This window comes from Giraffa tippelskirchi, chromosome 4 (genome assembly GCF_054371585.1).
Source record: "Giraffa tippelskirchi isolate mGirTip1 chromosome 4, T2T-mGirTip1v1.2.pri, whole genome shotgun sequence".
Lineage (NCBI taxonomy): Eukaryota > Metazoa > Chordata > Mammalia > Artiodactyla > Giraffidae > Giraffa > Giraffa tippelskirchi.
The window spans coordinates 10,293,027-10,311,459 of record NC_137278.1 but is presented as its reverse complement, the minus strand read 5'-3'; the positions used below and the strand labels follow the sequence as shown (position 1 = coordinate 10,311,459).

The 18,433-nt window shown below is 41.0% G+C and overlaps 1 long non-coding RNA gene across 1 annotated transcript in view; it reads right to left on the bottom strand.

Annotated features, from left to right (window-relative positions):
• LOC145545570 (uncharacterized) overlaps positions 1 to 18,433 on the bottom strand; it is a 32,577-nt gene that overhangs the window by 1,048 nt on the left and 13,096 nt on the right. The window contains exons 3-5 of the long non-coding RNA XR_014082155.1: positions 11,682 to 11,719; positions 10,226 to 10,306; positions 823 to 913 (exon numbers count right to left, since the gene is read on the bottom strand). This is a non-coding gene — a long non-coding RNA (uncharacterized LOC145545570). The remainder of the gene's footprint in view (positions 1 to 822; positions 914 to 10,225; positions 10,307 to 11,681; positions 11,720 to 18,433) is intronic.

Below are 18,433 nucleotides of genomic sequence, written 5' to 3'. Positions count from 1 at the left end.
GGGATAGGTAGGGAGTTTGAGATGGACAAGTACACACTGCTAACAAGGACCTACTGTATAGCACATGGAACTCTGCTCAATGTTAGGTAGAAGCCTGGATGGGAGAGAAGTTTGGGGGAGAATGGATACATGTGTATGTACAGCTGAGTCCCTTCACTGTTCGCCTGAAACTATCACAATATTGTTAATTGACTATAACCCAATAGAAAGCTAAAAGTTTAAATTTTAAAAAAAGGCACAGAATGGATGTCCAAGAGGTACATAAGAGAATTTTGGAAAGGCTCGTGTCACTGGCCTGAAGGTCTCAGAACAGGAGTAAGAGAAATCACTGATGGTACCAGGCAGAAAGATGGAGGTTATACTAAGAGAAGGATGTCCTGAATAACGTCAGATGAAGAGCTATCTGAGAATGGGTTCCTGGCTCAAGTGCAATGGAGGAAAAAGTTGCTGAAGATGAGACAGTCGAGGAAACGAGATGCCATGTGACTTCAAAAGACCTCAGGATGAGGGATGGACATACGGTGAAAGGGAAACCAGGGTGTTTCCCAAGCCATTCTACAACTAAGGAAGGTAGGTAGATGAGAAGGAGGGCCAACTACATGGAATAGCCTTCAAGGAGTGGGAATTGTATCAGCGAGTGGAAGTGGCTTTAAAGTGCAGAGCTTACCTTGACGTATCTCTTGATCTAGGGATGCATAGGAGTAGGACCGTGACAACTGACACACATAAATTTTATTCTTGCAACAAACTGATGGGACTGGGCCAGGGGTTGGTTGGGACTTCAGTGGGGACGAGGGCACAGGGACCAATATCTCAGCATACCTGTGACAATCAGGTTTTCCAAACTTCAGCTCCAACTTGGAAAGGAAGCCATGGGAAGGTATGGAGGTTCCTTTTCTTCTGGTCCCCAGGACTAGAATGGGGGCAGTGGAGAGAGGTTCGAAGTCATTTACTAGCTGTGTGACCTTCAATAAGTGATTTGCTTTCTGTGTATCAATTTGCTCATCAAGGTTTATTGTGAGCATCCATTGAGCTAATGCAAAGAGAATGCTTAGAACAGTGCCTGGCACACAGAGAATGTTTTGTAAACACCTGCTCCTATTGCCCAAGGCACCGAGGTGGGCAGCAAGAATCAGGGACTTTTATACGTTCGCTTTCCTCAAACACAATTGCTGGAGCAATTCCTGCTTGACCTCAATTGCCTTTTCTCTCTCCACTCAGTGAACTCCTACTCTCTCTTTCTCTCCCAACCTTTTTTGTAAGTGGCTTAAAACAACAACCATATTTTTTAAAATCTGATTTTTTTTAATGAAGGATAATTGCCTTACAGAATTTTGAACAACCATTTATTATTTCTCAAGATTTTGTGGCTCGATGGGTGGTCCTTCTGCCAGTCTTCCTGGCTCCCTCACATACTTTCAGTTAGATGGCAGTTGGAACTGTTGGAAGATCTCAAATGGTGAGAAGTGTTGGCCAGGGAACCTTGGTTTTCTCCGTGTGGGCTCTCTAGTGGCTATCTTCAGTTCAGTCCAGTTTAGTCACTCACTCGTATCTGACTCTTTGCGACCCCATGGACTGCAGCACTCCTGTGCATCACCAACTTCTGGAGTCCACCCAAACTCATGTCCATTGAGTCGGTGATGCCATCCAACTATCTCATTCTCTGTCGTCCCCTTCTCCTCCAGCTCTCAATCCTTCCCAGCATCAGGGTCTTTTCAAATAAGTCAGCTCTTCACATCAGGTAGCCAAAGTATTGGAGTTTCAGCTTCAACATCAGTTCTTCCAATGAATATTCAGGACTGATTTCCTTTAGGATGGACTGGTTGCATCTCCTTGCAGTCCAAGGGACACTCAAGAGTCTTCTCCAACACCACAGTTCAAAAGCATCAATTCTTCAGCACTCAGCTTTCTTTATAGTCCAACTCTCACATCCATACATGACCACTGGAAAAACCGTTGCCTTGACCAGACGGACCTTTGTTGGCAAAGTAATGTCTCTGCTTTTTAATATGCTATCTAGGTTGGTCATAACTTTCCTTCCAAGAAGTAAGCGTCTTTTAATTTCATGGCTGCAATCACCATCAGCAGTGATTTTGGAGCCCAGAAAAATAAGGTCTGCCACTGTTTTCACTGTTTCCCCATCTATTTGCCATGAAGTGATGGGACCAGATGCCATGATCTTAGTTTTCTGAATGTTGAGTTTTAAGCCAACTTTTTCACTCTCCTCTTTCACTTTCATCAAGAGGCTCTTTAGTTCTTCTTCACTTGCTGCCATAAGTGTGATGTCACCTGCATATCTGAGATTATTGATATTTCTCCCAGCAATCTTGATTCCAGCTTGTGCTTCCTCCAGCCCAGCATTCCTCATGATGTACTCTGCATATAAGTTAAATAAACAGGGTGACAATATACAGCCTTGCAATACTCCTTTTCCTATCTGGAACCAGTCTGTTGTTCCCTGTCCAGTTCTAACTGTTGCTTCCTGACCTGCATACTGATTTCTCAAGAGGCAGGTCAGGTGGTCTGATATTCCCATCTCTTTCAGAATTTTCCATAGTTTATTGTGATCCACACAGTCAAAGGCTTTGGCATAGTCAGTAAAGCAGAAGTAGATGTTTTTCTGGAACTCTCTCACTTTTTTGATGATCCAATGGATGTTGGCTATTTGATTTCTGGTTCCTCCGCCTTTTCTAAATCCAGCTTGAACATCTGGAAGTTCACAGTTCATGTATTGCAGAAGCCTGCCTTGGAGAATTTTGAGCGTTACTTTACTAGCGTGTGAGATGAGTGCAATTGTGCGGTAGTGTGAGCATTCTTTGGCATTGCCTTTCTTTGGGATTGGAATGAAAACTGACCTTTTCCAGTCCTGTGGCCACTGCTGAGTTTTCCAAATTTGCTGGCATATTGAGTGCAGCACTTTCACAGCATCACCTTTGAGGATTTGAAATAGCTCAACTGGAATTCCATCACCTCCACTAGCTTTGTTCATACTGATGCTTTCTAAGGCCCACTTGACTTCGCATTCTAGGATGTCTGGCTCTAGGTGAGTGATCACACCATCGTGATTATCTGGGTCATGAAGATCTTTTTTGTACTTGTGACCTCTTCTTAATATCTTCTGCTTCTGTTAGGTCCATACCATTTCTGTCCTTTATTGAGCCCATCTTTGCATGTAATATTCCCTTGGTATCTCTAATTTTCTTGAAGAGATCTCTAGTCTTTCCCATTCTATTGCTTCCCTCTATTTCTTTGCACAGAGCACTGAGGAATGCTTTCCTATCTCTCCTTGCTTTTCTTTGGAACTCTGCATTCAAATGGGTATATCTTTCCTTTTCTCCTTTGCTTTTTGCTTCTCTTCTTTTCACAGCTATTTGTAAGACCTCCTCAGACAGCCCTTTTGCTGTTTTGCATTTCTTTTTTGGGGGATGGTCTTGATCCCTGTCTCCTGTACAATGTCACAAACCTCCATCCATAGTTCATCAGGCATTCTGTCTATTAGATCTAGTCCCTTAAATCTATTTCTCTCTTCCACTGTATAATCATAAGGGATTTGATTTAGGTCATACCTGAATGATCTAGTGGTTTTCCTCACTTTCTTCAAGTCTGAATTTGGCAATAAGAAATTCATGATCCGAGCCACAGTCAGCTCCTGGTCTTGTTTTTGCTGACTGTATAGAGCTTCTCCCTCTTTGGCTGCAAAGAATATAATCAATCTGATTTCGGTGTCGACCATCTGGTGGTGTCCATGTGTAGAGTCTTCTCTTGTGTTGTTGGAAGAAGGTGTTCGCTATGACCAGTGGCAATACTCTATTAGCCTTTGCCCTGCTTCAATCTGTACTCCAAGGCCAAATTTGCCTGTTACTTCAGGTGTTTCTTGACTTCCTACTTTTGCATTCCAGTCCCCTACAATGAAAAGGACATCTTTTTGGGGTGTTAGTTCTAAAAAGTCTTGTAGGTCTTCATAGAGCCGTTCAACTTCAGCTTCTTCAGCATTACTGGTCGAGGCATAAACTTTGATTACTGTGATATTGAATGGTTTGCCTTGGAAACGAACAGAGATCATTCTCCTGTTTTTGAGATTGTATCCAAGTACTGCATTTTGGACTCTTTTGTTGACTGTGATGGCTACTCCATTTCTTCTAAGAGATTCCTGCCCACAGTAGTAGATGTAATGGTCATCTGAGTTAAATTCACCCATTCCAGTCCATTTTAGTTCGCTGATTCCTAGAATGTCGACATTCACTCTTGCCATCTTCTGTTTGACCACTTCCAATTTGCTCTGATGCGTGGACCTAACATTCTAGGTTCCTATGCAATATTGCTCTTTGCAGCATCAGGCCTTGCTTCTACCACCAGTCACATCCACAACTGGGTGTTGTTTTTGCTTTGGCTCCATCCCATCATTCTTTCTGGAGTTACTTCTCCACTGCTCTCCAGTAGCATATTGGGCACCTACTGACCTGGGGAGTTCATCTTTCAGTGTCCTATCTTTTTGCCTTTTCATACTGTTCATGGGCTGTTTTGGGTTTCTACATAACAGAGTGGTGGGATTCTTAAAGGATAAATCCCAATGTGCTTTTATAAATGTGTTTTTATTAAATGTATGTTTGCTGTTTTAACAATTCTAACCATTAAGTGTGTGTGTGTGTGTGTGTGTCTGTGTTTGGCCACACCACTAGACTTACAGGATCTTAGTTTCCCAACCAGGAATCAAACCCAGGCCCTGACAGTGAAAACACTGAATCCTTCCTACTGGACAGCAAGGAAATTCCCAGGTGTATTCTATTCATTCTTTTTTTTTAAATGGTGTCTTTTAAAAACATTTATTTATTTGTTTGCCTGCGCTGAGTCTGTGTTGCTGCGTGCAGGCTTTCTCTAGTTATGGAGAGCAAGGACTACTCTCTAATTGCAGTGTGCGGGTTTCTCATTGCAGTGACTTCTGTTGTGGAACACGGCCTCTAGGGTGCTCAGGCTTCAGTAGTTGTGGTGTACGAGCTTAGTTGCCCCAAAACCTGTGGAATCTTCCTGGACTAGGGGTCGAACCTGTGTCCCCTGTGGCAGGTGGATTCTTAACCACTGGACCACTAGGGAAGTCCTTCTATTCATTCTTGAAAACCAAGAATGAAAATCAAATTCACATACTGCTTCTCCTACTCTAGAAAATTTTCTAAGAATACTTCTCGCTCACAGGTCACATGAAAAGCTTCATTTTCTGTGCTCAAGATTTATCACATTTTCTGTTCTTCTTTCAATACACAACTGTCTCCCTGACAGGCCATGAGCAAAGGAAAATGTTGCTTTCTCTCTAATATGTTTAAAGCTTAAAACACCATCAACACTTGGTGAAATGCATGTTAAATGAAAAGGTACTCAAAACACACACAGGAAGCAACTGGAAATCTTTTGTTGCTAAGCAGAATTTGTGTGTGGAAAATATGACTTTGCCAAATCTATGACAACAAGCTGAGAGTGAATATGATAAGATGAAAGGAACACTCTTTCAAGCCCTGCCAGTGCTGTGGGCAAAGGGAGGCACCTTCTAGTTTCTTTGCAAATGTGTGTTCTTCATATTGTGTATGTGTGACTATGTTTCCCTTCTATTTCCCCAATATTAGTTTCCTCTCCTTTTGAAATATATTTTTTCCTCCCATAGGGAAAACAGGCATTTTTACTGTTATGTTACAAAGTACTTTCAAGACAACAGTAAATTAGGTGTCAAAAATCCATTCAAATTATTTGAAAGAAGACTCCAAGAAATTGATGATTTCAGAACAATATAGTATTTTTTCAAATTAAAATAACATTTCAGTGTGAAGAATTTTTTAAAGCAAATATATTGCTCATAATAAGGTGAGTTGGGTGGGTGGAAGAGAAGCACAAAATTAACCAACCAGAAAATCTTAAACACTACACTCGGCAGATACTGTTTAAGCATAGATCTTTTCTAGTTGTTTGCAGAGAGTCCCTGAGCTTTGTTCTATTGTCTTTTTGTGCTGAATATTATTTCGGTGTCCTTTTTTAGATACTTGGAGTGAAAATGAAACATCTGGCTGGTACTATTTAGTATCTCTCTGGCTACATTTATAGATAAGTGCAGTCCCTCCCCAAATCCAGGCTCTATAACCGGTTTCTACTAGCGTATTTTCTTGCTTTAAAGGTTAGCTAGTGCTGTGAGTTCCAACTTCTAAATTAATGATGTTAACAGGACTTAGGATGTAAAAAAACAGACTCGTATGTTTTGTCGAATGCAACTTCTAAGAATGCATAATTAACAGTGTCTCCATTAATATACAGTATGTTCAACACTAAGACACCACTATCATAAATAAAGGTAGACATGGATAAATTTATAATTAAAAATGCATTAGAAATTACAAGCATAATTTATTTACTAATGTGCACTGGAATAAATTTTATGTGTAATATTTTAAAACAGGGCATTAATAAATAATAGTGAACATAAAATGTTTTTGCAGCTAAAAATATTTCAATAAATATTAGCAAGTTAAATGCACTGCAGGAGTTATAATTGCTATGAAGTAAAGTTCATAGAATACAATCAATGTAGAAAACTGTTGCTTGAGTGTATTCAAAATATCAGAAACAAATAACTGTTTTTCTTTGAAAGCTGACAAGTAGGGTATTCACAGCAGTGCCCGCAAATGTTTTAAGAATAAAAGTTTAGGACATCCAAATAGTGGGTAATTGATCATTTGATTAAGACAACCAAGATCCTTCTGATCAAAAACATTTACAGATTAATGCATTCAATCTTATCCATTTGTTTGTTTGACCCATACTATTTTGGAGCAGTTTCTCCCACTTGAGAACTCCATAGGTTTTTTTCTTTTCAACCTTTCATTTAAAAATTCACCTTTAGCTTGCGCTGTGGTTTTGATCTATCAAGGGAAACAATTCCTAAGGTGCCAGGCACTGTTCTAAGGACTCATGCATTTTCTATACTCCTAGCTCTTAACTACTTCACTGTGCTGACTCTGTTATCTTAACCTTATATTTATTTCACTTTCTGAATGTTCACGTAGGGTGTTTTCAATGAGATTGTAAGCCCCACAACACGCAGCAGTATTTGCTTGCTTGATGCCTCTGGAAAGAGAGATTCTGTTTACGGGCAGAGTGGTTTTTGTAGTGGGGGGAGTTCTTTATTTGTTTTATTTTTTCCATATATAGGACCTTAGCAGATGAATTGCAATGAATGGCATCCCTCATTGGTTGAGCCTTGTTCTGTGCCTGATGCCAATGTACCTAATGGCTTATCAAGTCATTGTTGATGTTGTTTAGTCACTAAGTCATGTCCAGCTCTTTTGGGACCCCATGGACTGTAGCTCACCAGGCTCCTCTGTCCATGGGATTTTCCCAGGCAAGAACACTGGAGGGGGTTGCTATTTCCTTCTTCAGGGGATCTTTCCAACCCCGGGGATTGAACCTGAGTCTCCTGTATTGAAGGTAGATTACTGCTGAGCCACCAGGGAAGCCCAATAAAGCCATTAGACCTAATCTAACGTAATCCTCTGGAGAAGGAAATGGCACCCCACTCCAGTACTCTTTTGCCTGGAAAATCCCATGGATGGAGGAGCCTGGCAGGCTTCAGTCCATGGGGTCGCTAAGAGTTGGACACGACTGAGCAACTTCACTTTCACTTTTCCCTTTCATGCACTGGAGAGGGAAATGGCAACCCACTTCAGTGTTCTTGCCTGGAGAATCCCGGGGACGGTGGAGCCTGGTGGGCTGCCAGCTATGGGGTCGCACAGAGTCGGACACGACTGAAGCAACTTAGCAGCAGCAGCAGCAGCAATGTAATCCTCACAACAATCCAATAAATAGATATTGTTCTTACGCCCTTTTAACAAATGAGGAAACTGAACCTCAAAGAGGTGAAATCACTGTCTCAAGATTTTATAACTAGTAACTGGCTGACTTGGAGGCCCCAGGCTCTACACTTGCCCTAATAATAATCAGCAACCACTGCTCCTAAAATAACCATGTCCTTTCTCTAAATCATGTCGCTGTCTGGCATCTCACAGTTCTTTCAGCTGGTTTGTCCCCCCATTGATATCTAATCTAAGTCCCTCCTGTTCCCATTTAAGATAATTCCCTCATGTCCTGTCCTTAGTAGACAAGAACTGATGTTTAAAACACATGAGCAACATCCCTTTAGATATTTGAAGATGGCTATTAAATTCTCCTTAACCTGCTTTTCTCTGTGATATGGTATTAGTAACCCCAATTCCTTTAGCCTTTTCTCACAGGGAATCTTTCTAAAGCATTTCATGCCCTAAGCCACATTCCTAGAGAGTGGTTTCAGATTTTCCATACGTCAATTCATTATCATCACCTTCAAAGAGCATTTATTAAGCACCCACACATGCATGTGACCTCTGGTGGAATTTACACAAGACAGGAAAGCAAAAAGAAGCTATCTGGATGCCATTACTCTAAGATGTCTGAGTCTCCAAATAGTGTTCTCTTAAATTCTTCCTGTGGGGACTTCCCTGGGTAGTCCAGTGGTTAAGACTTCATGCTTCCAATGCGGGGGGTGTGGGTTCGATCCCTGGCCAGGGAACTAGGATCTCACATGGTGCAGAGCCAATAAATAAATAAATCCTTCCTGTGACTCTATCATCTTCCCACCTGTCTCACCTCCTGATGATTTACTAAGCTAGAAGTAACCTGATGTATTTCAGCCATCATAGCATCCCTGACGACTGGCAGAGTAAGAACAAAATGTGCGTGTACTAAGTCACTTCAGTTGTGTCCGAATCTTTGTGACCCAGTGGACTCTAGCCTGCCAGGCTTCTCTGTCCATGGAATTTCCCAGGTGAGAATACTGGAGTGGGTGGCCATTTCCAGGGGATCTTCCTGACCCAGGGATTGAACCTATGTCTTCTACATTGGCAGGCAAGTTTTGTACCACCGAGCCACCAGGAAAGCCTGAGCAAATGCTAGCTCAGAAGTAAAAACAAAATGAAACCAAAAATCAGGTAGCCTGAGAACTGAAATCAGCCTCCACAGGCTACTGAGGGCTTTTCTGCTTTCCTTGAAAAATTGGAATGATGTGGCAACACTGGGTCCACAGCTCACTTGTCAACAATCAGGTGAGTAGTGGCTGCCCTCCTCCTGATGGGCAGCTGTGATGCAGGCCAGGTGTCAGCCACCATCCATCAAGACCTTCTTACTGTAGATTCCTCCACTCATTTGCAAGACCTGCCTGGTCAGATGGCACTTAAACCTGAGCCCCTAACCTGGCTTTAGGAAACAGCCTAAGAACTCATTTCTGCTATACACTGCAGGGGTATTGATGATGAGGGAGGAATGGTCCAGAGGGAAGTCTCAGAACCTGCTTCACCTAGGAGAACATGTTCTATTCACGCACTGAAGAGACTACAATTTCCAGCAAAATCTGGAGATTATACTAGAGAAAGAGGTTCTAGGAAATAAAGGGGTGGTGCTGTAAATTATGCATCTTTCTATTTCCCAGTTCTTTGCTAAAATCTCAGCACAAAAAATGTTGCTTTAAATGAAATGGGAATATGAAAGCATTAGTTGCTCAGTCATGTCCGACTCTTTGCAACCCAGTGGACTCATTCCACTGCCTCATTCCAGCTCCAGGCAAGAATACTGGAGTGAGTGACCATGCCCTTCGCCTGAGGATCTTCCCGACCCAGGGATCAAACCTAGGTCTCCTGCATTGCAGGCAGATTCTTTACTGTCTGAGCCACCAGGGGAATTCCCTGGTGGTTTAGTGGTTAGGACTCTGTGCTTTCATTATTGGGGACCTGGGTTCAATCCTTGGTCCCATGGGGCGCAAAAAATTTTAAAAAAGGGGGAATAAACTAATCCTGGCTTCAGCTCAGCTCTGTGACCCTGGTAAAGAGTCACATTGCTTGTCTCAGCCTCAGTTTCCTCATTCACAGAATGAAAGTGATGGCATTTACTTGGCAGGGTCTCATGATGCTATTCTGTGAAATCTAAAATGTTTTATATATGTAGGCTGTAAAAGATGAAAAATTTGCCTCTCAAAGATATTTAGATTTTAATGTTGTTTTCCCAATACAGTAAAAAAATAAATTTTTGAAATATGCATTTGTCTTTCAGACTCAGTGACAGAGATTTTGAATTGAATAATTTTCATTTTGAATATAAAAGTCTATACACATCTTTATTTTACCTAGAAAAATAAATATGCTTGCCCTAAGAGTATACACACCTAGTGCCGAGAACTTGGTTTCTTTTGTCAATCCTCCCAAAAAGGAACCAGGGCTCCTTGGGGAAATGGCTGACTCTAGAACTGGGGAAGGAAACATACAAGATGAACCTGAAACATCTTATAGTGCCAGAAAGTAAGAAAATTCTTGGGGGAAAAAAAAAACCCTACATGGATGGAGGTACATCAAAGGGACACAGGAACAAGGATTTATGGTGTATAGCACAGGAAACTATATTCAATATCTTGTAATAAACTATAATGGAATAGATTTTCTAGAGGAATATATATAATATAAAATATATATAACTGAATCACTTTGTTGTACACCTAAAACTAACATGGTATTGCAAATCAACTATACTTCAATAGTGCTTAGTCACTCAGTCGTGTCCAACTCTTTGTGACCCCATGGACTGTAGCTTGCCAGGTTCCTCTGACCATGGGGATTCTCCAGGCAAGAATACTGGAGTGGGATGCCATGCCCTCCTCCAGGGGATCTTCCCAACTCAGGGATCGAACCCAGGTCTCCCATATTGCAGGTGGATTCTTTACCTTCTGAGCCACTAGGGAAGTCCAATAAGAATGAAATAAAAATTTTAAGAAGTAGTCATTAAAAAAAAAAAAAAAAGGACACAGGAACCAATGGCCAAACCTGAAGATTTTCAGTTGCAAAATAAAGTAGTATTGGATTATCACTCAAAGTATAAAATAAATATCCACTACTTCAGCCAGGTGATCAAGGATAATATCAACAGTAATAAGTGGGACTTTTCTGATGGTCCAGGGGTTAAGAATCTGCACTTCCACTGCAAGGGGCGTGGGTTCAATCCCTGGTAGGGGAGCTAGGATCCCACATGCCATGCAACTCAGTCAAAAAAGAAAAAAAAAAACAAACAGTAATAAGTCACATTGCTAGTATGTACTCTTGCTAGGATGTGATGAAAATGGCAATTTACCTCTGTGGTCTTCCTCCTCCAAACCCACAGCTCCAGTTTTCATGAGGAAAATGCCTGATAAATCCCACTTGTGGGACAGCCTACAAAAGACTTGACCAGGACTCCTCAGACTGTTAAGGTCATCAAGAACCAGAGAAGGTCTGAGAAGCTGCCCCAGTCAAGAGGAACTTAAGGAAACTACAACTATCAAATGTAATGTGGTATACTGGGGGAGAGCCTGGGACAGAGAAAAAACGTGTTTAGTAAAAGAAATCTGAATAAATTATGGACTTTCACTAATAAACTAATCCATTTACTAATAAACTCAATTCAAGTTTAGTTAGTTCATTGATTATAACAAATGTACTAAATAATATATTAATAAGATGTTCATTATAGGGAACCCTGGATGCAGGGCATATGGGAACTCTCTGGACTATGTTCTCAATTTTTATGTAAATCTGAAACTGTTCTAAAAAATAAATTCTATTAAAGCTATTTTTTAAACTGCTCATTATTACCTTTAAAGCTCCCGCTGCCATTAAAAGCTGATATCGATCTGAAGAAAGTTAAACAAAGAGGTATAAAACATATTACAGGATGTTAATTGAAAAGTAACAAATAAGAGTATAATAATGGCACTTATAGTTTATATTTTAAAAAATGCACATCTGTGTATATATATGCACTCTATAAATGCTTTTTGGAAGAGGCATGGAGATACCCACCAACAACTGCAGTGATTATTCCTAGGGAGGGATTAGGGGGTACAGAATTATGCTCAAGGAGGACTTGGGGTTTATCTGTATTTTTTTGGAAAGTATTTCAAAGAGAGCATAGCCTAGTATTATAATACTTATGTAATCACAAAATAGGTTAAGAACAGAAACAAACTTTGAAAATGAAAATCTTCTGCCCTTGTTAGTTCACAGAAAGTTCCCTTCTCTAGCTTAGACCTCACCTGGTCTTGGCTTCCCCCTTAACCTTTTCCCTAAAGGGTGTTTTATTGATGTAAAGGACCAAATATAAAAGCTTCACCTAGAACCCAGCGAAAGCTTTAATTATCTACCTAGAGTTTTTTATCCTTGCCTTCTGCTTTCCTGGCTGAAGAGGTTATGAAAAGTTCCTGCTCCAGGGGTGGTAACAATAATGTTGGCCAACAGGTATTCATTCAGCGACTACATTCATTGAACACCTCCTTAGGCACTCTGTCTAGGTGGGAGGGATAGAGTCAGTGAACGAAACAAACAAAAACCCTCCCCTCATGGAACTTACATTCTAATGGAGGGAGAATGATAATATTATTAAGTAATATTAAAACAATAAATAATAACTAAAATAAGTGAGTAGTATGGGCTATGGAAAAAAATAAAACAGTAAATGCTAGGGTGAATTGTAATTTGATGTAGGTAGGTTGTTCAGACGTGGCTCATTGATTGGTTATATCTGAGCAGAAATGTAGCTGCCTGGAGAAAAATTAATCCTCAGTGAACTATTTTTTAAATATAATGTCTTTGAATCCTTAAAACTGCCCTATGAAGTAAGTATTCTAATGAGTCCCATTTTATAGATGAGGAAGCTGAGATTTGGAGGAGAGCAGTAATTTGCCTTGGAGAAGGCAATGGCAACCAACTCCAGTACTCTTGCCTGGAAAATCCCAGGGACGGAGGAGCCTGGTAGGCTGCAGTCCAAGGGGTCTCAAAGAGTCGGACACGACTGAGTGACTTCACTTTCACGCATTGGAGAAGGAAATGGCAACCCACTCCATTGTTCTTGCCTGGAGAATCCCAGGGACGGCGGAGACTGGTGGGCTGCCGTCTATGCGGTCGCACAGAGTCAGACACGACTGAAGCGACTTAGCAGCACCAGCAGTAATTTGCCCCAAATACCCTGGTGAGGGAAGAGCTGGATTGAAACCTCTGAGCCTGGGCTCTTCCTGTTTGCCCTTTACTCTTCTGCATTTTCCCTCTTGCCTTCCAACAAACCACTTCTTTGAATGTCAGCCTCCTTTGGACCTGGTCTTCTAAACTCTCTCTGCCCTAAAAAAAAACCAGCCTTGGGACTTCCCTGGTGGTCCAGTGGCTAAGGCTACACATTGCCAATGCAAGGGGCCCTGAGTCTGATCCCTGGTTGGGAAACTAGATGCCACATGCTCCAACTAAGACCTGGAGAAGCCAGAAAGAAAAAAACAAAAACAACCCAGTCTTAGCCAGAGCCCCACCACCGCCCCAAGGAACTTACCCCAACCTGGGGATGGGAGTAGAAGAGTTAGGCAACTCAGCTATGACAACCTAAAGAACAATTTAGTTTAATGCTCTGCTCACATCCAGCAAGTTGCTTCTCTTAACTGGCAGTGTCATTAAAAACTAAAAAAAGCATGAACACACTGAATGTGAATTTTTCCATGTTATCAATTCTGGGTAAAACATTGCTCATGCTGGCCATTGCGGATGACCTTTCAGGAGCCAGAAGGCGGCATGGAAGAAACATGCTGCTTAGAGGACAAAAGGAAACAACGCCTGCAGAGGACACTCTAGAAGTGAGAAGGGGAATAAAGTATCAGAACATTATCACAAGAAAATAATATGGTTTGGATTTGTGCATACAACACGCAATAAAACCAGAATAGGAATTTAAAACTTGCCTTAAAATTTCCCTCTCACATTTACGGAATAATTAAATCATTTTTTGCATGCACCATGTCCTTTGAAGGTAACACTGACCCTAAGCAGTAGCTGCTATAGTTTTACCCATATCAGAGATGCAGAACTGAGGCTTAGAGAAGCAAATTGTTCATGATCACCTGCAAAGTGAATATTTAAACTCAGGTGTGCTGAAAGCTTCATCTCTTAACTATAATATGCCTACCTGTCCCATATGAAGACCTTGTGAAGAACAGGTAGATGTTTAAACAGAAGTTGTGTGAATCACTGTATATTAAACATCCCCTAGAAATACAGGCTTTTCTGAGTAGAAATAGTCATCTTCCCCCTATCCATTTTCAAGCCCTTAAAAGAATACCCAGAGAGTAAAATGGTTTCTAACTGGAAGGGGATGATGGTAAACCACAAAACATTTAAACCTTATCAACAAGTTTTCCTACGCTACATTTTACTTTAATTTTTCTCACTTAATGTAGATGTCTTTATTATTTTATTCCTAAATTAAAATTTTATTTTTCTCCAAGTAATTGTGCACAGAGATTAAATTTAAGACCAAAAGGCTTACAACAAAAAGCTCTTATATTGTATTTTCTGTTACTTTCTTCTCCCTGATTCTGGTCCTCGGGATATAATATGGCTGCTAGGCTGTGAGATTTTTTTTAAAGGCTCAATTTAGTCCCCTTCTATTTGTTTTGGGTTGTGTGTGTGTGTGTTTGATGAAAGTTGTGGTAATTTACTCTATAGCATTTCTTTTACGATGAAATCATTACTGTTAGAGAAAGGTAAAAGTGCACCATCTCAAGCCAACATATCCCTTTTTTTCTTTTGGTAATTAAATTTTTAATTTTTTAACCAAAGTTACACATAAGATTTGTTTAACACGCTGAATAGTTCTAGCCACAAGTCTGCTGTCTGCTGCATCACGGCAGATCTGTCCTCAATAAATGAGGGAAAATGCAACCATTTTACACTGACGTGAAGTTCCCGGTGGTGCCTGTTTGCCCGGCAGCATCTGCTTCTTTCCCTCTCGGATACAAAGCGGGCAGAGTCAACTTTATAAATCCTATTACAGAAATGGGCATCTTTCCCCAAAGGGTTCATAAGCTTGCACGCTTTCCTACAATATCTGAAATACCAAATGAAGCACATTTTAAAAAATTTTCTTTCGGTTTGAATAGGTTATGAGAATGCATTTTCTTTTGAGCTGGATCCTAAGATCCGGCCAAATATCTAACTAGGGAAATGCTCACACACCCCACAGTGCGCGTTGACATGAAAGACTTTGCTTTTCTCCTGAACAAGAACCCCCCAAAGCCTCTCGTTGCATGATTGAAGGTGCCAGGGCTCTTCGGTCACTGGCTAATAGGTGGTGTTTTGCATCGTGAGAGCTGTACAAGGTGCACGCGTGCGCTGCGCGGCGCAAAATCGCCACGGCTACGCAGGAGGCTCTCCCTAAGTTGGACACATTTGAGCCGACAATGGCATCATTTTCTGTGATTGGGCTTTTGTTCTAACTCAAATGAGAAAGGTCTTTAAGGTGATTTTTGTACCTTTGGTTTTATGGCCTGAATATTCAATTTTTAGTTTTCATTATCTAAGTATACAAGACATGGTATAGGATCTGAATCTTTTTGAAATTAATTGCCGTGTAAATCAAACATATTTCTGTAGAATGCACTTACTCATCATTAGCATGCGAGAGTTTCCAGTAAAATATCTTTAGTATTATTTTTATTATTAACATATTTACACTGTCACTCCAGCCCTGCACCCTTTGTGAATCTGTTTTTAAAATAAATATGACCTGATACCAGAGTGATTGGTGTAATAAAAATGCATGATGTGAAATTAATCAAATATGGTCGGGTTCAATTTATAAGGGACACATTAAGAAAAATTATTTCTTGTTCGGGTATGCCACTCTAGTGAATCAAACAGAACTGCGTATATTTCAGCAAGATACATGTAAAATCCATTCATTCAACAAACATTTATTATGCATTTACTGTGTGCATCACAGGGGATAAAAACCAAGCTGAGCAAACAAATTCACACATGAAACAACTGAAGACCATAAGCAACTGCATAATTGTGGAATATACGTTCACGATCCAAGGATTGCAGAAACAAAAGCTTAAGTAGCAGCAGTGTAATGCCCTGGTAAAGGGCGTGGGCCTCTGGATTTATTTCAGTTTTTTTCAGGAAGTGGCCATTAATTTTTGTGTGAAAAAATGAGAGCAGAGAGGCATAATTCATTGTGAAGATAGGTTTTATATTCTGTATATGTGAAGGAAATAAATTTCTAATGCAATAAAACAGAACAGAAAAGAGAAAAAAAAAATCCAGCTTGGTCTTTAGAGTCAAACAGACATGGGTTCAAATTTCAGCTCTGTTACTTACTAGCTGGGTGACCTTGGGCCTATTCTTTGGTTTTTTGGAGCTTTCTTATCTACAATATGGTTTTGTGGGTTTTCTTATCTACAATATGGAGATGATAAGATCTTTCTCGTAGGATTGTTGTGAGAATTAAATGAGATGATGCCCTCTGTAAGCATTCACTAAGTTCGTTATCATAGTGGGGCTGAGGGCAGTCAGACAAGATGTGTTGGAAACTGCTATCGCCAGAGTTGTTGGCAAAGATGAATGGTTGGAGATGGCGTTCCAGGTAGAGGAGACAGTATGGACAGACAAGTATGGATAAACCAAGTATTCCACTCATTTCCAGGGACGGGGTTCTGCTTTCATCCTACAAGAGGGCCAGCTAAGTAGAGATAAGCCAAGTACTCAAGGACAATATCGCTACCATTCAGGTGGCTTAAACATAAAGAATTTCTAGACAGATTAGCAGGGAGCACCCCTGGAGAACACCTGCAATCACTGAGCTGTAGAGGGATAGAACTCAGGAACCAAGACTCTGATCATCTTAAAGGCTGGATGTCCCCTGCCTTTTTCAGTACTGTACACTACTGCCTAGTACAGCGTCTTGTCCAAGGGAAGCAATCAATAACCACTTGATGAATGAATGAGTAAACCCTTGTGTCCTATAAAATGCAAACTACCTTTTACCTACTAGCTACATAAACTTAACCCCCATGCCTCCGTTTCTTTAACTGTAAAACAGGATAAGTACCTATCGACCTCTCAGGACTGTTATGAACATCAAATGCATTAATATTTGTAAAGGGCTAAGAACAGTGCCTGGCACCTGGTCAGTTCTTTATCAGTGTTTTTAAAATACAAAATAAATAACAATGTTAAAGGGTCCTGTGTGGAACTTTCCTGGTGGTCCAGTGGTTAAGATTCTGCCTTCCAATGCAGGGGCATGGGTTCGAACACTGGTCAGAGAAGTAAGGTCTTGCATGCCTCAGGGTGTGGCCAAAATTTGTTTTAAGGGGGAGGGGTCTTATGAGAATTAAATTAAAAAATGCTTGAAGGCAATAAGTATTTGTGGAGGGAAGTGAAGAGGGAAGGACCTGCCAATCTGTATACTGAAACCCCACCCCAAGCAGGCTCAGAAGTACCCAGGTGCAGACTTAAAAGGACCTGATGAATCTAGGATTTGTCTTCTCCTTGAGCCCAGCATGCAGTGGGCCTGGGGGAGCCCTGGACTTACCTGTCCTCCTGCTGTCATCTCCCTTCCCCAAACTCACTGGTACCAGATGATACCTTTAACCAAAGGCTGTGACCTGGGTCCCACACTATCAGCCCTGGACTACTCTAGGGCCCTACATGGCTGTATCCATCTTGGTACTCATGGCCAACAGCTGAAGTCTTACTTCCAGTGAGATGGAATAGCTCCCCATCCCTTTCCATTCTCCTTCCTCCTCAGAGTGATAGTGCTGCCTCCTTTGTGGATAATCCTATTGCCCCCAACCAACAGAGAGGACCCTTTGGCTATAAACACAAGATGGGCTGAAACAGGGCCCACCATGCCCATTGGATATTATTGTTCAGATGGCTGCTCACCCTCCTCAGCATCAGCCATTAGATTAGTCAGGTTACTGAGCCCAAACTCTGCCAACTCACTAATCCATTCATCTGTTCATAAGTTCATTCTCATATTCATTTGACTATTGGTTAAGTTCTTCCTCTATGCTTAGTGCATAAAGATGGAGACACTGAGATCATTCACATAGTGTTTCTGAACTCAGAGAACTCACAGTCCAGTTGGAGAGAGAGATTACTCACAATATAGGGTAATTAAATGCAAAAAGATCCGTATAGTCAAAGCTATGGCTTTTCCTGTAGTAATGTATAGATGTGAGAGTTGGACCATAAAGAAGGTTGAGTGCCAAAGAATTGATGCTTTCAAAGTGTGGTGCTGGAGAAGACTCTTGAGAGTCCCTTGGACAGCAAGGAGATCAATCAGACAATCCTAAAGGAAATCAATCCTGAATATTCACTGGAAGGACTGATGCTGAAGCTGAAGCACTAATACTTTAGCTGCCTGATGTGAAGAGTTGACTCATTGGAAAAGACTCTGATTCTGGGAAAGATTGAAGGCAGGAGGAGAAAGGGATGACAGAGGATGAGATGGTTGGATGACATCACTAACTCAATGGACATGAGTTTGAGCAAATTCCAGGAGATAGTGAAGGACAGGGAAGCCT